Below are 23626 nucleotides of genomic sequence, written 5' to 3'. Positions count from 1 at the left end.
GGTCTCAGGACTGGAATGGGAAGGAGTTGGATATCACATCTCATGATAAAGGAAGGGTCTTAGGTTTGGAAGGGGAAGGATTTGGATATCACATCTCATGCTATAGGGAGGGTCTCAGGTTTGATATTAGAAGCATTGAGATATCACATCTCATGCTATCGGAAGGTTCTCAGGATTGGATTGGGAAGGAGTTGGATATCACATCTCAAGTTATAGGACGGGTCTGTGGTTTGGTATTAGAAGCATTGAGATATCATATCTCATGCTATCGGAAGGGTCTCAGGATTGGATTGGGAAGGAGTTGGATATCACATCTCATGTTATAGGAAGGCTCTCAGGTTTGTTATTAGAATCATTGAGATATCACATCTCATGTTATAGGACAGTCTCAGGTTTGGTGTTAGAAGCATTGAGATATCATATCTCATGGTATAGGACGGGTCTCAGGATTGCAATGGGAAGGAGTTTGATATCACATCTCATGCTAAAGGAAGGGTCTCAGGTTTGAAAGGGGAAGGATTTGGATATCGCATCTCAATTTATAGGACGGGTCTGTGGTTTGGTATTAGAAGCATTGAGATATCATATCTCATGCTATCGGAAGGGTATCCGGATTGGATTGGGAAGGAGTTGGATATCACAGCTCATGTTATAGGAAGGGTCTCAGGATTGGAATGGGAAGGATTTGGATATCACATCTCATGTTATAGGAAGGGTCTCAGGTTTGTTATTAGAAGCATTGAGATATCGCATCTCATGTTATAGGACAGTCTCAGGTTTGGTATTAGAAGCATTGAGATATCATATCTCATTGTATAGGACGGGTCTCAGGATTGGAATGGGAAGGAGTTGGATATCACATATCATGCTATAGGAAGGGTCTCAGGACTGGAATGGGAAGGAGTTGGATATCACATCTCATGATAAAGAAAGGGTCTCAGGTTTGGAAGGGGAAGGATTTGAATATCACATCTCAAGTTATAGGACGGTTCTGTGGTTTGGTATTAGAAGCATTGAGATACCATATCTCATGCTATCGGAAGGGTCTCAGGATTGGATTGGGAAGGAGTTGGATATCACATCGCATGTTATAGGAAGGGTCTCAAGATTGGAATGGGAAGGACTTGGATATCACATCTCATGTTATAGGAAGGGTCTCAGGTTTGTTATTAGAAGCATTGAGATATCACATCTCATGTTATAGGACAGTCTCAGGTTTGGTATTAGAAGCATTGAGATATAACATCTCATAGTATAGGACGGGTCTCAGGATTGGAATGGGAAGGCGTTTGATATCACATCTCATGCCATGGGAAGGTCTCAGGTTTGCTAGAAGCATTAAGATATCACATCTCATGCTATCAGAAGGGTCTCAGGATTGGATTGGGAAGGAGTTGGATATCGCATCTCATGCTATAGGAAGGGTCACAGGTTGGAATTGGATGGAGTTGGATATCACAGCTCATGTTATAGGAAGGGTTTCAGGATTGGAATGGGAAGGACTTTGATATCACATCTCATGCTATCGGAAGGGTCTCAGGATTGGATTGGGAAGGAGTTGGATATAACATCTCATGTTATAGGAAGGGTCTCAGGATTGGATGGGAAGAGTTGGATATCACATCTCATGTTATAGGAAGGGTATCAGGATTGGAATGGGAAGGACGTTCATATCACATCTCACGCTATAGGGAGGGTCTCAGGTTTGGTATTAGAAGCATTGAGATATCACATCTCATGTTATAGGAAGGGTCTCAGGTTTGTTATTAGAAGCATTGAGATATCACATCTCATGTTATAGGACAGTTTCAGGTTTGGTATTAGAAGCATTGAGATATAACATCTCATGGTATAGGACGGGTCTCAGGATTGGATGGGAAGAGTTAGATATCACCTCTCATGCTATAGTAAGGGTCTCAGGTTTGGTAGAAGCATTGGAATATCACATCTCATGCTATAGGAAGGGTCTCAGGATTGGAATGGGAAGGAGTTGGATATCACATCTCATGCTAAAGGAAGGGTCTCAGGTTTGGAAGGGGAAGGATTTGGATATCACATCTCAAGTTATAGGATGGGTCTGTGGTTTGGTATTAGAAGCATTGAGATATCATATCTCATGATATCGGAAGGGTCTCAGGATTGGATTGCGAAGGAGTTGGATATCACATCTCATGTTATAGGAAGGCTCTCAGGTTTGTTATTAGAAGCATTGAGATATCACATCTCATGTTATAGGACAGTCTCAGGTTTGGTATTAGAAGCATTGAGATATCATCTCATGGTATAGGACGGGCCTCAGGATTGGAATGGGAAGGAGTTGGATATCACATCTCATGCTAAAGGAAGGGTCTCAGGTTTGGAAGGGGAAGGATTTGGATATCACATCTCAATTCATCGGACGGGTCTGTGGTTTGGTATTAGAAGCATTGAGATATCATATCTCATGCTATCGGAAGGGTCTCAGGATTGGATTGGGAAGGAGTTGGATATCACATCTCATGTTATAGGAAGGGTCTCAGGATTGGAATGGGAAGGATTTGGATATCACATCTCATGTTATAGGAAGGGTCTCAGGTTTGTTATTAGAAGCATTGAGATATCGCATCTCATGTTATAGGACAGTCTCAGGTTTGGTATTAGAAGCATTGAGATATCATATCTCATGCTATCGGAAGGGTCTCAGGATTGGAATGGGAAGGATTTGGATATCACATCTCATGTTATAGGAAGGGTCTCAGGATTGGAATGGGAAGGATTTGGATATCACATCTCATGTTATAGGAAGGGCCTCAGGTTTGTTATTAGAAGCATTGAGATATCGCATCTCATGTTATAGGACAGTCTCAGGTTTGGTATTAGAAGCATTGAGATATCATATCTCATGGTATAGGACGGGTCTCAGGATTGGAATGGGAAGGAGTTGGATATCACATCTCATGCTATAGGAAGGGTCTCAGGATTGGAATGGGAAGGATTTGGATATCACATCTCATGTTATAGGAAGGGTCTCAGGTTTGGTATTAGAAGCATTGAGATATCACATCTCATGGTATAGGACGGGTCTCAGGATTGGAATGGGAAGGAGTTGGATATCACATCTCATGCTATAGGAAGGGTCTCAGGATTGGAATGGGAAGTAGTTTGATATCACATCTCATGCCATAGGAAGGTCTCAGGTATGGTAGAAGCATTAAGATATCACATCTCATGCTATCGGAAGGGTCTCAGTATTGGATTGGGAAGGAGTTGGATATCCCATCTCATGCTATAGGAAGGGTCACAGGTTGGAATTGGAAGGAGTTGGATATCACATCTCATGCTATCGGAAGGGTCTCAGGATTGGAATGGGAAGGAGTTGTATATCACATCTCATGCTATAGGGAGGGTCTCAGGTTTGATATTAGAAGCATTGAGATATCATATCTCATGCTATCAGAAGGGTCTCAGGATTGGATTGGGAAGGAGTTGGATATCACATCTCATGTTATAGGAAGGGTCTCAGGATTGGAATGGGAAGGATTTGGATATCACATCTCATGTTATAGGAAGGGTCTCAGGTTTGTTATTAGAAGCATTGAGATATCGCATCTCATGTTATAGGACAGTCTCAGGTTTGGTATTAGAAGCATTGAGATATCATATCTCATGCTATCGGAAGGGTCTCAGGATTGGAATGGGAAGGATTTGGATATCACATCTCATGTTATAGGAAGGGTCTCAGGATTGGAATGGGAAGGATTTGGATATCACATCTCATGTTATAGGAAGGGTCTCAGGTTTGTTATTAGAAGCATTGAGATATCATATCTCATGGTATAGGACAGGTCTCAGGATTGGAATGGGAAGGAGTTGGATATCACATCTCATGCTATAGGAAGGGTCTCAGGATTGGAATGGGAAGGATTTCGATATCACATCTCATGTTAAAGGAAGGGTCTCAGGTTTGTTATTTGAAGCATTGAGATATCACATCTCATATTCTAGGAAGGGTCTCAGGATTGGAATGGGAAGGATTTGGATATCACATCTCATGTTATAGGAAGGGTCTCAGGTTTGTTATTAGAAGCATTGAGATATCGCATCTCATGTTATAGGACAGTCTCAGGTTTGGTATTAGAAGCATTGAGATATCATATCTCATGCTATCGGAAGGGTCTCAGGATTGGAATGGGAAGGATTTGGATATCACATCTCATGTTATAGGAAGGGTCTCAGGATTGGAATGGGAAGGATTTGGATATCGCATCTCATGTTAAAGGAAGGGTCTCAGGTTTGTTATTAGAAGCATTGAGATATTGCATCTCATGTTATAGGACAGTCTCAGGTTTGGTATTAGAAGCATTGAGATATCATATCTCATGGTATAGGACGGGTCTCAGGATTGGAATGGGAAGGAGTTGGATATCACATCTCATGCTATAGGAAGGGTCTCAGGATTGGAATGGGAAGGATTTGGATATCACATCTCATGTTATAGGAAGGGTCTCAGGTTTGTTATTAGAAGCATTGAGATATCACATCTCATGTTATAGGACAGTCTCAGGTTTGGTATTAGAAGCATTGAGATATCATATCTCATGGTATAGGACGGGTCTCAGGATTGGAATGGGAAGGAGTTGGATATCACATCTCATGCGATAGGAATGGTCTCAGGATTGGAATGGGAAGGATTTGGATATCACATCTCATGTTATAGGAAGGGTCTCAGGTTTGTTATTAGAAGCATTGAGATATCGCATCTCATGTTATAGGACAGTCTCAGGTTTGGTATTAGAAGCATTGAGATATCATATCTCATGCTATCGGAAGGGTCTCAGGATGGGAATGGGAAGGATTTGGATATCACATCTCATGTTATAGGAATGGTCTCAGGATTGGAATGGGAAGGATTTGGATATCACATCTCATGTTATAGGAAGGGTCTCAGGTTTGTTATTAGAAGCATTGAGATATCGCATCTCATGTCATAGGACAGTCTCAGGTTTGGTATTAGAAGCATTGAGATATCATATCTCATGGTATAGGACGGGTCTCAGGATTGGAATGGGAAGGAGTTGGATATCACATCTCATGCTATAGGAAGGGCCTCAGGATTGGAATGGGAAGGATTTGGATATCACATCTCATGTTATAGGAAGGGTCTCAGGTTTGTTATTAGAAGCATTGAGATATCACATCTCATGTTATAGGACAGTCTCAGGTTTGGTATTAGAAACATTGAGATATCACATCTCATGGTATAGGACGGGTCTCAGGATTGGAATGGGAAGGAGTTGGATATCACATCTCATGCTATAGAAAGGGTCTCAGGATTGGAATGGGAAGTAGTTTGATATCACATCTCATGCCATAGGAAGGTCTCAGGTATGGTAGAAGCATTAAGATATCACATCTCATGCTATCGGAAGGGTCTCAGTATTGGATTGGGAAGGAGTTGGATATCCCATCTCATGCTATAGGAAGGGTCACAGGTTGGAATTGGAAGGAGTTGGATATCACATCTCATGCTATCGGAAGGGTCTCAGGATTGGAATGGGAAGGAGTTGTATATCACATCTCATGCTATAGGGAGGGTCTCAGGTTTGATATTAGAAGCATTGAGATATCATATCTCATGCTATCAGAAGGGTCTCAGGATTGGATTGGGAAGGAGTTGGATATCACATCTCATGTTATAGGAAGGGTCTCAGGATTGGAATGGGAAGGATTTGGATATCACATCTCATGTTATAGGAAGGGTCTCAGGTTGTTATTAGAAGCATTGAGATATCGCATCTCATGTTATAGGACAGTCTCAGGTTTGGTATTTGAAGCATTGAGATATCATATCTCATGCTATCGGAAGGGTCTCAGGATTGGAATGGGAAGGATTTGGATATCACATCTCATGTTATAGGAATGGTCTCAGGATTGGAATGGGAAGGATTTGGATATCACATCTCATGTTATAGGAAGGGTCTCAGGTTTGTTATTAGAAGCATTGAGATATCGCATCTCATGTTATAGGACAGTCTCAGGTTTGGTATTAGAAGCATTGAGATATCATATCTCATGGTATAGGACGGGTCTCAGGATTGGAATGGGAAGGAGTTGGATATCACATCTCATGCTATAGGAAGGGTCTCAGGATTGGAATGGGAAGGATTTGGATATCACATCTCATGTTATAGGAAGGGTCTCAGGTTTGTTATAAGAAGCATTGAGATATCACATCTCATGTTCTAGGAAGGGTCTCAGGATTGGAATGGGAAGGATTTGGATATCATATCTCATGTCATAGGAAGGGTCTCAGGTTGTTATTAGAAGCATTAAGATATCACATCTCATGCTATCGGAAGGGTCTCAGTATTGGATTGGGAAGGAGTTGGATATCCCATCTCATGCTATAGGAAGGGTCACAGGTTGGAATTGGAAGGAGTTGGATATCACATCTCATGCTATCGGAAGGGTCTCAGGATTGGAATGGGAAGGAGTTGTATATCACATCTCATGCTATAGGGAGGGTCTCAGGTTTGATATTAGAAGCATTGAGATATCATATCTCATGCTATCAGAAGGGTCTCAGGATTGGATTGGGAAGGAGTTGGATATCACATCTCATGTTATAGGAAGGGTCTCAGGATTGGAATGGGAAGGATTTGGATATCACATCTCATGTTATAGGAAGGGTCTCAGGTTTGTTATTAGAAGCATTGAGATATCGCATCTCATTTTATAGGACAGTCTCAGGTTTGGTATTAGAAGCATTGAGATATCATATCTCATGGTATAGGACGGGTCTCAGGATTGGAATGGGAAGGAGTTGGATATCACATCTCATGCTATAGGAAGGGTCTCAGGATTGGAATGAGAAGGATTTGGATATCACATCTCATGTTAAAGGAAGGGTCTCAGGTTTGTTATTTGAAGCATTGAGATATCACATCTCATATTCTAGGAAGGGTCTCAGGATTGGAATGGGAAGGATTTGGATATCACATCTCATGTTATAGGAAGGGTCTCAGGTTTGTTATTAGAAGCATTGAGATATCGCATCTCATGTTATAGGACAGTCTCAGGTTTGGTATTAGAAGCATTGAGATATCATATCTCATGCTATCGGAAGGGTCTCAGGATTGGAATGGGAAGGATTTGGATATCACATCTCATGTTATAGGAAGGGTCTCAGGATTGGAATGGGAAGGATTTGGATATCGCATCTCATGTTAAAGGAAGGGTCTCAGGTTTGTTATTAGAAGCATTGAGATATCGCATCTCATGTTATAGGACAGTCTCAGGTTTGGTATTAGAAGCATTGAGATATCATATCTCATGGTATAGGACGGGTCTCAGGATTGGAATGGGAAGGAGTTGGATATCACATCTCATGCTATAGGAAGGGTCTCAGGATTGGAATGGGAAGGATTTGGATATCACATCTCATGTTATAGGAAGGGTCTCAGGTTTGTTATTAGAAGCATTGAGATATCACATCTCATGTTATAGGACAGTCTCAGGTTTGGTATTAGAAGCATTGAGATATCATATCTCATGGTATAGGACGGGTCTCAGGATTGGAATGGGAAGGAGTTGGATATCACATCTCATGCTATAGGAATGGTCTCAGGATTGGAATGGGAAGGATTTGGATATCACATCTCATGTTATAGGAAGGGTCTCAGGTTTGTTATTAGAAGCATTGAGATATCGCATCTCATGTCATAGGACAGTCTCAGGTTTGGTATTAGAAGCATTGAGATATCATATCTCATGGTACAGGACGGGTCTCAGGATTGGAATGGGAAGGAGTTGGATATCACATCTCATGCTATAGGAAAGGTCTCAGGATTGGAATGGGAAGGATTTGGATATCACATCTCATGTTATAGGAAGGGTCTCAGGTTTGTTATTAGAAGCATTGAGATATCACATCTCATGTTATAGGACAGTCTCAGGTTTGGTATTAGAAACATTGAGATATCACATCTCATGGTATAGGACGGGTCTCAGGATTGGAATGGGAAGGAGTTGGATATCACATCTCATGCTATAGAAAGGGTCTCAGGATTGGAATGGGAAGTAGTTTGATATCACATCTCATGCCATAGGAAGGTCTCAGGTATGGTAGAAGCATTAAGATATCACATCTCATGCTATCGGAAGGGTCTATGTATTGGATTGGGAAGGAGTTGGATATCCCATCTCATGCTATAGGAAGGGTCACAGGTTGGAATTGGAAGGAGTTGGATATCACATCTCATGCTATCGGAAGGGTCTCAGGATTGGAATGGGAAGGAGTTGTATATCACATCTCATGCTATAGGGAGGGTCTCAGGTTTGATATTAGAAGCATTGAGATATCATATCTCATGCTATCAGAAGGGTCTCAGGATTGGATTGGGAAGGAGTTGGATATCACATCTCATGTTATAGGAAGGGTCTCAGGATTGGAATGGGAAGGATTTGGATATCACATCTCATGTTATAGGAAGGGTCTCAGGTTGTTATTAGAAGCATTGAGATATCGCATCTCATGTTATAGGACAGTCTCAGGTTTGGTATTTGAAGCATTGAGATATCATATCTCATGCTATCAGAAGGGTCTCAGGATTGGAATGGGAAGGATTTGGATATCACATCTCATGTTATAGGAATGGTCTCAGGATTGGAATGGGAAGGATTTGGATATCACATCTCATGTTATAGGAAGGGTCTCAGGTTTGTTATTAGAAGCATTGAGATATCGCATCTCATGTTATAGGACAGTCTCAGGTTTGGTATTAGAAGCATTGAGATATCATATCTCATGGTATAGGACGGGTCTCAGGATTGGAATGGGAAGGAGTTGGATATCACATCTCATGCTATAGGAAGGGTCTCAGGATTGGAATGGGAAGGATTTGGATATCACATCTCATGTTATAGGAAGGGTCTCAGGTTTGTTATAAGAAGCATTGAGATATCACATCTCATGTTCTAGGAAGGGTCTCAGGATTGGAACGGGAAGGATTTGGATATCATATCTCATGTCATAGGAAGGGTCTCAGGTTGTTATTAGAAGCATTGAGATATTGCATCTCATGTTATAGGACAGTCTCAGGTTTGGTATTAGAAGCATTGAGATATCGCATCTCATGTTATAGGACAGTCTCAGGTTTGGTATTAGAAGCATTGAGATATCATATCTCATGGTATAGGACGGGTCTCAGGATTGGAATGGGAAGGATTTGGATATCACATCTCATGTTATAGGAAGGGTCTCAAGTTTGTTATTAGAAGCATTGAGATATCACATCTCATGATATAGGACAGTCTCAGGTTTGGTATTAGAAGCATTGAGATGTAACATCTCATAGTATAGGACGGGTCTCAGGATTGGAATGGGAAGGAGTTTGATATCACATCTCATGCCATGGGAAGGTCTCAGGTTTGCTAGAAGCATTAAGATATCACATCTCATGGTATCGGAAGGGTCTCAGGATTGGATTGGGAAGGAGTTGGATATCGCATCTCATGCTATAGGAAGGGTCACAGGTTTGAATTGGAAGGAGTTGGATATCACAGCTCATGTTATAGGAAGGGTATCAGGATTGGAATGGGAAGGACTTTGATATCACATCTCATGCTATCGGAAGGGTCTCAGGATTGGATTGGGAAGGAGTTGGATATAACATCTCATGTTATAGGAAGGGTCTCAGGATTGGATGGGAAGAGTTGGATATCACATCACATGCTAAAGGAAGGGACTCAGGTTTGGAAGGGGAAGGATTTGGATATCACATCTCAAGTTATAGGACGGGTCTGTGGTTTGGTATTAGAAGCATTGAGATATCATATCTCATGCTATCGGAAGGGTCTCAGGATTGGATTGCGAAGGAGTAGGATATCACATCTCATGTTATAGGAAGGGTCTCAAGATTGGAATGGGAAGGACTTGGATATCACATCTCATGTTATAGGAAGGGTCTCAGGTTTGTTATTAGAAGCATTGAGATATCACATCTCATGTTATAGGAAGGGTCTCAGGTTTGTTATTAGAAGCATTGAGATATCACATCTCATGTTATAGGACAGTCTCAGGTTTGGTATTAGAAGCATTGAGATGTAACATCTCATGGTATAGGACGGGTCTCAGGATTGGATGGGAAGAGTTGGATATCAGATCTCATGCTATAGGAAGGGTCAAAGGTTTGGTAGAAGCATTGGGATATCACATCTCATGCTATAGGAAGGGTCTCAAGATTGGAATGGGAAGGACTTGGATATCACATCTCATGTTATAGGAAGGGTCTCAGTTTTGTTATTAGAAGCATTGAGATATCGCATCTCATGGTATAGGACAGTCTCAGGTTTTGTATTAGAAGCATTGAGATATCATATCTCATTGTATAGGACGGGTCTCAGGATTGGAATGGGAAGGAGTTGGATATCACATATCATGCTATAGGAAGGGTCTCAGGATTGGAATGGGAAGGAGTTGGATATCACATCTCATGATAAAGGAAGGGTCTCAGGTTTGGAAGGGGAAGGATTTGGATATCACATCTCAATTTATAGGACGGGTCTGTGGTTTGGTATTAGAAGCATTGAGATATCATATCTCATGCTATCGGAAGGGTATCCGGATTGGATTGGGAAGGAGTTGGATATCACAGCTCATGTTATAGGAAGGGTCTCAGGATTGGAATGGGAAGGCGTTTGATATCACATCTCATGCCATGGGAAGGTCTCAGGTTTGCTAGAAGCATTAAGATATCACATCTCATGCTATCGGAAGGGTCTCAGGATTGGATTGGGAAGGAGTTGGATATCGCATCTCATGCTATAGGAAGGGTCACAGGTTGGAATTGGATGGAGTTGGATATCACAGCTCATGTTATAGGAAGGGTTTCAGGATTGGAATGGGAAGGACTTTGATATCACATCTCATGCTATCGGGAGGGTCTCAGGATTGGATTGGGAAGGAGTTGGATATAACATCTCATGTTATAGGAAGGGTCTCAGGATTGGATGGGAAGAGTTGGATATCACATCTCATGTTATAGGAAGGGTATCAGGATTGGAATGGGAAGGACGTTCATATCACATCTCACGCTATAGGGAGGGTCTCAGGTTTGGTATTAGAAGCATTGAGATATCACATCTCATGTTATAGGAAGGGTCTCAGGTTTGTTATTAGAAGCATTGAGATATCACATCTCATGTTATAGGACAGTTTCAGGTTTGGTATTAGAAGCATTGAGATATAACATCTCATGGTATAGGACGGGTCTCAGGATTGGATGGGAAGAGTTAGATATCACCTCTCATGCTATAGTAAGGGTCTCAGGTTTGGTAGAAGCATTGGGATATCACATCTCATGCTATAGGAAGGGTCTCAGGATTGGAATGGGAAGGAGTTGGATATCACATCTCATGCTAAAGGAAGGGTCTCAGGTTTGGAAGGGGAAGGATTTGGATATCACATCTCAAGTTATAGGATGGGTCTGTGGTTTGGTATTAGAAGCATTGAGATATCATATCTCATGATATCGGAAGGGTCTCAGGATTGGATTGCGAAGGAGTTGGATATCACATCTCATGTTATAGGAAGGCTCTCAGGTTTGTTATTAGAAGCATTGAGATATCACATCTCATGTTATAGGACAGTCTCAGGTTTGGTATTAGAAGCATTGAGATATCATCTCATGGTATAGGACGGGCCTCAGGATTGGAATGGGAAGGAGTTGGATATCACATCTCATGCTAAAGGAAGGGTCTCAGGTTTGGAAGGGGAAGGATTTGGATATCACATCTCAATTCATAGGACGGGTCTGTGGTTTGGTATTAGAAGCATTGAGATATCATATCTCATGCTATCGGAAGGGTCTCAGGATTGGATTGGGAAGGAGTTGGATATCACATCTCATGTTATAGGAAGGGTCTCAGGATTGGAATGGGAAGGATTTGGATATCACATCTCATGTTATAGGAAGGGTCTCAGGTTTGTTATTAGAAGCATTGAGATATCGCATCTCATGTTATAGGACAGTCTCAGGTTTGGTATTAGAAGTATTGAGATATCATATCTCCTGCTATCGGAAGGGTCTCAGGAATGGAATGGGAAGGATTTGGATATCACATCTCATGTTATAGGAAGGGCCTCAGGTTTGTTATTAGAAGCATTGAGATATCGCATCTCATGTTATAGGACAGTCTCAGGTTTGGTATTAGAAGCATTGAGATATCATATCTCATGGTATAGGACGGGTCTCAGGATTGGAATGGGAAGGAGTTGGATATCACATCTCATGCTATAGGAAGGGTCTCAGGATTGGAATGGGAAGGATTTGGATATCACATCTCATGTTATAGGAAGGGTCTCAGGTTTGTTATTAGAAGCATTGAGATATCACATCTCATGTTATAGGACAGTCTCAGGTTTGGTATTAGAAACATTGAGATATCACATCTCATGGTATAGGACGGGTCTCAGGATTGGAATGGGAAGGAGTTGGATATCACATCTCATGCTATAGGAAGGGTCTCAGGATTGGAATGGGAAGTAGTTTGATATCACATCTCATGCCATAGGAAGGTCTCAGGTATGGTAGAAGCATTAAAATATCACATCTCATGCTATCGGAAGGGTCTCAGTATTGGATTGGGAAGGAGTTGGATATCCCATCTCATGCTATAGGAAGGGTCACAGGTTGGAATTGTATGGAGTTGGATATCACATCTCATGCTATCGGAAGGGTCTCAGGATTGGAATGGGAAGGAGTTGTATATCACATCTCATGCTATAGGGAGGGTCTCAGGTTTGATATTAGAAGCATTGAGATATCATATCTCATGCTATCAGAAGGGTCTCAGGATTGGATTGGGAAGGAGTTGGATATCACATCTCATGTTATGGGAAGGGTCTCAGGATTGGAATGGGGAGGATTTGGATATCACATCTCATGTTATAGGAAGGGTCTCAGGTTTGTCATTAGAAGCATTGAGATATCGCATCTCATGTTATAGGACAGTCTCAGGTTTGGTATTAGAAGCATTGAGATATCATATCTCATGCTATCGGAAGGGTCTCAGGATTGGAATGGGAAGGATTTGGATATCACATCTCATGTTATAGGAAGGGTCTCAGGATTGGAATGGGAAGGATTTGGATATCACATCTCATGTTATAGGAAGGGTCTCAGGTTTGTTATTAGAAGCATTGAGATATCGCATCTCATTTTATAGGACAGTCTCAGGTTTGGTATTAGAAGCATTGAGATATCATATCTCATGGTATAGGACGGGTCTCAGGATTGGAATGGGAAGGAGTTGGATATCACATCTCTTGCTATAGGAAGGGTCTCGGGATTAGAATGGGAAGGATTTGGATATCACATCTCATGTTAAAGGAAGGGTCTCAGGTTTGTTATTTGAAGCATTGAGATATCACATCTCATATTCTAGGAAGGGTGTCAGGATTGGAATGGGAAGGATTTGGATATCACATCTCATGTTATAGGAAGGGTCTCAGGTTTGTTATTAGAAGCATTGAGATATCGCATCTCATGTTATAGGACAGTCTCAGGTTTGGTATTAGAAGCATTGAGATATCATATCTCATGCTATCGGAAGGGTCTCAGGATTGGAATGGGAAGGATTTGGATATCACATCTCATGTTATAGGAAGGGTCTCAGGATTGGAATGGGAAGGATTTGGATATCGCATCTCATGTTAAAGGAAGGGTCTCAGATTTGTTATTAGAAGCATTGAGATATCGCATCTCATGTTATAGGACAGTCTCAGGTTTGGTATTAGAAGCATTGAGATATCATATCTCATGGTATAGGACGGGTCTCAGGATTGGAATGGGAAGGAGTTGGATATCACATCTCATGCTATAGGAAGGGTCTCAGGATTGGAATGGGAAGGATTTGGATATCACATCTCATGTTATAGGAAGGGTCTCAGGTTTGTTATTAGAAGCATTGAGATATCACATCTCATGTTATAGGACAGTCTCAGGTTTGGTATTAGAAGCATTGAGATATCATATCTCATGGTATAGGACGGGTCTCAGGATTGGAATGGGAAGGAGTTGGATATCACATCTCATGCTATAGGAAGGGTCTCAGGATTGGAATGGGAAGGATTTGGATATCACATCTCATGTTATAGGAAGGGTCTCAGGTTTGTTATTAGAAGCATTGAGATATCACATCTCATGTTATAGGACAGTCTCAGGTTTGGTATTAGAAGCATTGAGATATAACATCTCATAGTATAGGACGGGTCTCAGGATTGGAAGGGGAAGGAGTTTGATATCACATCTCATGCCATGGGAAGGTCTCAGGTTTGCTAGAATCATTAAGATATCACATCTCATGGTATCGGAAGGGTCTCAGGATTGGATTGGGAAGGAGTTGGATATCGCATCTCATGCTATAGGAAGGGTCACAGGTTTGAATTGGAAGGAGTTGGATATCACAGCTCATGTTATAGGAAGGGTATCAAGATTGGAATGGGAAGGACTTTGATATCACATCTCATGCTATCGGAAGGGTCTCAGGATTGGATTGGGAAGGAATTGGATATAACATCTCATGTTATAGGAAGGGTCTCAGGATTGGATGGGAAGAGTTGGATATCACATCTCATGTTATAGGAAGGGTATCAGGATGGGAATGGGAAGGACTTTGATATCACATCTCACGCTATAGGGAGGGTCTCAGGTTTGGTATTAGAAGCATTGAGATATCACATCTCATGGTATAGGACGGGTCTCAGGATTGGATGGGAAGAGTTGGATATCACATCCCATGCTATAGGAAGGGTCTCAGGTTTGGTAGAAGCATTGGGATATCACATCTCATGCTATAGGAAGGGTCTCAGGATTGGAATGGGAAGGAGTTGGATATCACATCACATGCTAAAGGAAGGGTCTCAGGTTTGGAAGGGGAAGGATTTGGATATCACATCTCAAGTTATAGGATGGGTCTGTGGTTTGGTATTAGAAGCATTGAGATATCATATCTCATGCTATCGGAAGGGTCTCAGGATTGGATTGGGAAGGAGTTGGATATCACATCTCATGTTATAGGAAGGATCTCAGGTTTGTTATTCGAAGCATTGAGATATCAAATCTCATGTTATAGGACAGTCTCAGGTTTGGTATTAGAAGCATTGAGATGTAACATCTCATGGTATAGGACGATTCTCAGGATTGGATGGGAAGAGTTGGATATCACATCTCATGCTATAGGAAGGGTCAAAGGTTTGGTAGAAGCATTGGGATATCACATCTCATGCTATAGGAAGGGTCTCAAGATTGGAATGGGAAGGACTTGGATATCACATCTCATGTTATAGGAAGGGTCTCAGGTTTGTTATTAGAAGCATTGAGATATCGCATCTCATGGTATAGGACAGTCTCAGGTTTGGTATTAGAAGCATTGAGATATCATATCTCATTGTATAGGACGGGTCTCAGGATTGGAATGGGAAGGAGTTGGATATCACATCTCATGCTATAGGAAGGGTCTCAGGATTGGAATGGGAAGGAGTTGGATATCACATCTCATGATAAAGGAAGGGTCTCAGGTTTGGAAGGGGAAGGATTTGGATATCACATCTCAAGTTATAGGACGGGTCTGTGGTTTGGTATTAGAAGCATTGAGATATCATATCTCATGCTATCGGAAGGGTCTCAGGATTGGATTGGGAAGGAGTTGGATATCACATCTCATGTTATAGGAAGGGTCTCAAGATTGGAATGGGAAGGACTTGGATATCACATCTCATGTTATAGGAAGGGTCTCAGGTTTGTTATTAGAAGCATTGAGATATCACATCTCATGTTATAGGACAGTCTCAGGTTTGGTATTAGAAGCATTGGATATAACATCTCATAGTATAGGAAGGGTCTCAGGATTGGAATGGGAAGGAGTTGGATATCACATCTCATGCTATAGGGAGGGTCTCAGGTTTGATATTAGAAGCATTGAGATATCACATCTCATGCTATCGGAAGGGTCTCAGGATTGGATTGGGAAGGAGTTGGATATCACATCTCAAGTTATAGGACGGGTCTGTGGTTTGGTATTAGAAGCATTGAGATATCATATCTCATGCTATCGGAAGGGTATCAGGATTGGATTGGGAAGGAGTTGGATATCACATCTCATGTTATAGGAAGGCTCTCAGGTTTGTTATTAGAATCATTGAGATATCACATCTCATGTTATAGGACAGTCTCAGGTTTGGTATTAGAAGCATTGAGATATCATATCTCATGGTATAGGACGGGTCTCAGGATTGCAATGGGAAGGAGTTGGATATCACAACTCATGCTAAAGGAAGGGTCTCAGGTTTGGAAGGGGAAGGATTTGGATATTGCATCTCAATTTATAGGACGGGTCTGTGGTTTGATATTAGAAGCATTGAGATATCATATCTCATGCTATCGGAAGGGTATCAGGATTGGATTGGGAAGGAGTTGGATATCACAGCTCATGTTATTGGAAGGGTCTCAGGATTGGAATGGGAAGGATTTGGATATCACATCTCATGTTATAGGAAGGGTCTCAGGTTTGTTATTAGAAGCATTGAGATATCGCATCTCATGTTATAGGACAGTCTCAGGTTTGGTATTAGAAGCATTGAGATATCATATCTCATTGTATAGGACGGGTCTCAGGATTGGAATGGGAAGGAGTTGGATATCACATATCATGCTATAGGAAGGGTCTCAGGACTGGAATGGGAAGGAGTTGGATATCACATCTCATGATAAAGAAAGGGTCTCAGGTTTGGAAGGGGAAGGATTTGGATATCACATCTCAAGTTATAGGACGGTTCTGTGGTTTGGTATTAGAAGCATTGAGATACCATATCTCATGCTATTGGAAGGGTCTCAGGATTGGATTGGAAAGGAGTTGGATATCACATCGCATGTTATAGGAAGGGTCTCAAGATTGGAATGGGAAGGACTTGGATATCACATCTCATGTTATAGGAAGGGTCTCAGGTTTGTTATTAGAAGCATTGAGATATCACATCTCATGTTATAGGACAGTCTCAGGTTTGGTATTAGAAGCATTGAGATATAACATCTCATAGTATAGGACGGGTCTCAGGATTGGAAGGGGAAGGAGTTTGATATCACATCTCATGCCATGGGAAGGTCTCAGGTTTGCTAGAATCATTAAGATATCACATCTCATGGTATCGGAAGGGTCTCAGGATTGGATTGGGAAGGAGTTGGATATCGCATCTCATGCTATAGGAAGGGTCACAGGTTTGAATTGGAAGGAGTTGGATATCACAGCTCATGTTATAGGAAGGGTATCAAGATTGGAATGGGAAGGACTTTGATATCACATCTCATGCTATCGGAAGGGTCTCAGGATTGGATTGGGAAGGAGTTGGATATAACATCTCATGTTATAGGAAGGGTCTCAGGATTGGATGGGAAGAGTTGGATATCACATCTCATGTTATAGGAAGGGTATCAGGATGGGAATGGGAAGGACTTTGATATCACATCTCACGCTATAGGGAGGGTCTCAGGTTTGGTATTAGAAGCATTGAGATATCACATCTCATGGTATAGGACGGGTCTCAGGATTGGATGGGAAGAGTTGGATATCACATCCCATGCTATAGGAAGGGTCTCAGGTTTGGTAGAAGCATTGGGATATCACATCTCATGCTATAGGAAGGGTCTCAGGATTGGAATGGGAAGGAGTTGGATATCACATCACATGCTAAAGGAAGGGTCTCAGGTTTGGAAGGGGAAGGATTTGGATATCACATCTCAAGTTATAGGATGGGTCTGTGGTTTGGTATTAGAAGCATTGAGATATCATATCTCATGCTATCGGAAGGGTCTCAGGATTGGATTGGGAAGGAGTTGGATATCACATCTCATGTTATAGGAAGGGTCTCAGGTTTGTTATTCGAAGCATTGAGATATCAAATCTCATGTTATAGGACAGTCTCAGGTTTGGTATTAGAAGCATTGAGATGTAACATCTCATGGTATAGGACGATTCTCAGGATTGGATGGGAAGAGTTGGATATCACATCTCATGCTATAGGAAGGGTCAAAGGTTTGGTAGAAGCATTGGGATATCACATCTCATGCTATAGGAAGGGTCTCAAGATTGGAATGGGAAGGACTTGGATATCACATCTCATGTTATAGGAAGGGTCTCAGGTTTGTTATTAGAAGCATTGAGATATCGAATCTCATGGTATAGGACAGTCTCAGGTTTGGTATTAGAAGCATTGAGATATCATATCTCATTGTATAGGACGGGTCTTAGGATTGGAATGGGAAGGAGTTGGATTTCACATCTCATGCTATAGGAAGGGTCTCAGGATTGGAATGGGAAGGAGTTGGATATCACATCTCATGATAAAGGAAGGGTCTCAGGTTTGGAAGGGGAAGGATTTGGATATCACATCTCAAGTTATAGGACGGGTCTGTGGTTTGGTATTAGAAGCATTGAGATATCATATCTCATGCTATCGGAAGGGTCTCAGGATTGGATTGGGAAGGAGTTGGATATCACATCTCATGTTATAGGAAGGGTCTCAAGATTGGAATGGGAAGGACTTGGATATCACATCTCATGTTATAGGAAGGGTCTCAGGTTTGTTATTAGAAGCATTGAGATATCACATCTCATGTTATAGGACAGTCTCAGGTTTGGTATTAGAAGCATTGGATATAACATCTCATAGTATAGGACGGGTCTCAGGATTGGAATGGGAAGGAGTTGGATATCACATCTCATGCTATAGGGAGGGTCTCAGGTTTGATATTAGAAGCATTGAGATATCACATCTCATGCTATCGGAAGGGTCTCAGGATTGGATTGGGAAGGAGTTGGATATCACATCTCAAGTTATAGGACGGGTCTGTGGTTTGGTATTAGAAGCATTGAGATATCATATCTCATGCTATCGGAAGGGTCTCAGGATTGGATTGGGAAGGAGTTGGATATCACATCTCATGTTATAGGAAGGCTCTCAGGTTTGTTATTAGAATCATTGAGATATCACATCTCATGTTATAGGACAGTCTCAGGTTTGGTATTAGAAGCATTGAGATATCATATCTCATGGTATAGGACGGGTCTCAGGATTGCAATGGGAAGGAGTTGGATATCACATCTCATGCTAAAGGAAGGGTCTCAGGTTTGGAAGGGGAAGGATTTGGATATTGCATCTCAATTTATAGGACGGGTCTGTGGTTTGATATTAGAAGCATTGAGATATCATATCTCATGCTATCGGAAGGGTATCAGGATTGGATTGGGAAGGAGTTGGATATCACAGCTCATGTTATAGGAAGGGTCTCAGGATTGGAATGGGAAGGATTTGGATATCACATCTCATGTTATAGGAAGGGTCTCAGGTTTGTTATTAGAAGCATTGAGATATCGCATCTCATGTTATAGGACAGTCTCAGGTTTGGTATTAGAAGCATTGAGATATCATATCTCATTGTATAGGACGGGTCTCAGGATTGGAATGGGAAGGAGTTGGATATCACATATCATGCTATAGGAAGGGTCTCAGGACTGGAATGGGAAGGAGTTGGATATCACATCTCATGATAAAGAAAGGGTCTCAGGTTTGGAAGGGGAAGGATTTGGATATCACATCTCAAGTTATAGGACGGTTCTGTGGTTTGGTATTAGAAGCATTGAGATACCATATCTCATGCTATTGGAAGGGTCTCAGGATTGGATTGGAAAGGAGTTGGATATCACATCGCATGTTATAGGAAGGGTCTCAAGATTGGAATGGGAAGGACTTGGATATCACATCCCATGTTATAGGAAGGGTCTCAGGTTTGATATTAGAAGCATTGAGATATCATATCTCATGCTATCAGAAGGGTCTCAGGATTGGATTGGGAAGGAGTTGGATATCACATCTCATGTTATAGGAAGGGTCTCAGGATTGGAATGGGAAGGATTTGGATATCACATCTCATGTTATAGGAAGGGTCTCAGGTTTGTTATTAGAAGCATTGAGATATCGCATCTCATGTTATAGGACAGTCTCAGGTTTGGTATTAGAAGCATTGAGACATCATATCTCATGGTATAGGACGGGTCTCAGGATTGGAATGGGAAGGAGTTGGATATCACATCTCATGCTATAGGAAGGGTCTCAGGATTGGAATGGGAAGGATTTGGATATCACATCTCATGTTATAGGAAGGGTCTCAGGTTTGTTATTAGAAGCATTGAGATATCACATCTCATGTTATAGGACAGTCTCAGGTTTGGTATTAGAAGCATTGAGACATCATATCTCATGGTATAGGACGGGTCTCAGGATTGGAATGGGAAGGAGTTGGATATCACATCTCATGCTATAGGAAGGGTCTCAGGATTGGAATGGGAAGGATTTGGATATCACATCTCATGTTATAGGAAGGGTCTCAGGTTTGTTATTAGAAGCATTGAGATATCACATCTCATGTTATAGGACAGTCTCAGGTTTGGTATTAGAAACATTGAGATATCACATCTCATGGTATAGGACGGGTCTCAGGATTGGAATGGGAAGGAGTTGGATATCACATCTCATGCTATAGGAAGGGTCTCAGGTTTGATATTAGAAGCATTGAGATATCATATCTCATGCTATCAGAAGGGTCTCAGGATTGGATTGGGAAGGAGTTGGATATCACATCTCATGTTATAGGAAGGGTCTCAGGATTGGAATGGGAAGGATTTGGATATCACATCTCATGTTATAGGAAGGGTCTCATGATTGGAATGGGAAGGAGTTGTATATCACATCTCATGCTATAGGGAGGGTCTCAGGTTTGATATTAGAAGCATTGAGATATCATATCTCATGCTATCAGAAGGGTCTCAGGATTGGATTGGGAAGGAGTTGGATATCACATCTCATGTTATAGGAAGGGTCTCATGATTGGAATGGGAAGGATTTGGATATCAAATCTCATGTTATAGGAAGGGTCTCAGGTTTGTTATTAGAAGCATTGAGATATCGCATCTCATGTTATAGGACAGTCTCAGGTTTGGTATTAGAAGCATTGAGATATCATATCTCATGCTATCGGAAGGGTCTCAGGATTGGAATGGGAAGGATTTGGATATCACATCTCATGTTATAGGAAGGGTCTCAGGATTGGAATGGGAAGGATTTGGATATCACATCTCATGTTATAGGAAGGGTCTCAGGTTTGTTATTAGAAGCATTGAGATATCGCATCTCATGTTATAGGACAGTCTCAGGTTTGGTATTAGAAGCATTGAGATATCATATCTCATGGTATAGGACGGGTCTCAGGATTGGAATGGGAAGGAGTTGGATATCACATCTCATGCTATAGGAAGGGTCTCAGGATTGGAATGGGAAGGATTTGGATATCACATCTCATGTTATAGGAAGGGTCTCAGGTTTGTTATTTGAAGCATTGAGATATCACATCTCATGTTCTAGGAAGGGTCTCAGGATTGGAATGGGAAGGATTTGGATATCACATCTCATGTTATAGGAAGGGTCTCAGGTTTGTTATTAGAAGGATTGAGATATCGCATCTCATGTTATAGGACAGTCTCAGGTTTGGTATTAGAAACATTGAGATATCATATCTCATGCTATCGGAAGGGTCTCAGGATTGGAATGGGAAGGATTTGGATATCACATCTCATGTTATAGGAAGGGTCTCAGGATTGGAATGGGAAGGATTTGGATATCGCATCTCATGTTAAAGGAAGGGTCTCAGGTTTGTTATTAGAAGCATTGAGATATCGCATCTCATGTTATAGGACAGTCTCAGGTTTGGTATTAGAAGCATTGAGATATCATATCTCATGGTATAGGACGGGTCTCAGGATTGGAATGGGAAGGAGTTGGATATCACATCTCATGCTATAGGAAGGGTCTCAGGATTGGAATGGGAAGGATTTGGATATCACATCTCATGTTATAGGAAGGGTCTCAGGTTTGTTATTAGAAGCATTGAGATATCGCATCTCATGTTATAGGACAGTCTCAGGTTTGGTATTAGAAGCATTGAGATATCATATCTCATGGTATAGGACGGGTCTCAGGATTGGAATTGGAAGGAGTTGGATATCACATCTCATGCTATAGGAAGGGTCTCAGGATTGGAATGGGAAGGATTTGGATATCACATCTCATGCCATAGGAAGGTCTCAGGTATGGTAGAAGCATTAAGATATCACATCTCATGCTATCGGAAGGGTCTCAGTATTGGATTGGGAAGGAGTTGGATATCCCATCTCATGCTATAGGAAGGGTCACAGGTTGGAAATGGAAGGAGTTGGATATCACATCTCATGCTATCGGAAGGGTCTCATGATTGGAATGGGAAGGAGTTGTATATCACATCTCATGCTATAGGGAGGGTCTCAGGTTTGATATTAGAAGCATTGAGATATCATATCTCATGCTATCAGAAGGGTCTCAGGATTGGATTGGGAAGGAGTTGGATATCACATCTCATGTTATAGGAAGGGTCTCAGGATTGGAATGGGAAGGATTTGGATATCACATCTCATGTTATAGGAAGGGTCTCAGGTTTGTTATTAGAAGCATTGAGATATCGCATCTCATGTTATAGGACAGTCTCAGGTTTGGTATTAGAAGCATTGAGATATCATATCTCATGCTATCGGAAGGGTCTCAGGATTGGAATGGGAAGGATTTGGATATCAAATCTCATGTTATAGGAAGGGTCTCAGGATTGGAATGGGAAGGATTTGGATATCACATCTCATGTTATAGGAAGGGTCTCAGGTTTGTTATTAGAAGCATTGAGATATCGCATCTCATGTTATAGGACAGTCTCAGGTTTGGTATTAGAAGCATTGAGATATCATATCTCATGGTATAGGACGGGTCTCAGGATTGGAATGGGAAGGAGTTGGATATCACATCTCATGCTATAGGAAGGGTCTCAGGATTGGAATGGGAAGGATTTGGATATCACATCTCATGTTATAGGAAGGGTCTCAGGTTTGTTATTTGAAGCATTGAGATATCCCATCTCATGTTCTAGGAAGGGTCTCAGGATTGGAATGGGAAGGATTTGGATATCACATCTCATGTTATAGGAAGGGTCTCAGGTTTGTTATTAGAAGCATTGAGATATCGCATCTCATGTTATAGGACAGTCTCAGGTTTGGTATTAGAAGCATTGAGATATCATATCTCATGCTATCGGAAGGGTCTCAGGATTGGAATGGGAAGGATTTGGATATCACATCTCATGTTATAGGAAGGGTCTCAGGATTGGAATGGGAAGGATTTGGATATCGCATCTCATGTTAAAGGAAGGGTCTCAGGTTTGTTATTAGAAGCATTGAGATATCGCATCTCATGTTATAGGACAGTCTCAGGTTTGGTATTAGAAGCATTGAGAAATCATATCTCATGGTATAGGACGGTTCTCAGGATTGGAATGGGAAGGAGTTGGATATCACATCTCATGCTATAGGAAGGGTCTCAGGATTGGAATGGGAAGGATTTGGATATCACATCTCATGTTATAGGAAGGGTCTCAGGTTTGTTATTAGAAGCATTGAGATATCGCATCTCATGTTATAGGACAGTCTTAGGTTTGGTATTAGAAGCATTGAGATATCA

This window comes from Ambystoma mexicanum, chromosome 12, assembly GCF_040938575.1.
Source record: "Ambystoma mexicanum isolate Mex_15411 chromosome 12, UKY_AmexF1_1, whole genome shotgun sequence".
NCBI classification, from domain to species: Eukaryota; Metazoa; Chordata; class Amphibia; order Caudata; family Ambystomatidae; genus Ambystoma; species Ambystoma mexicanum.
The sequence above is the reverse complement of the archived record's forward strand: the minus strand, read 5'-3'. Positions refer to the sequence as shown.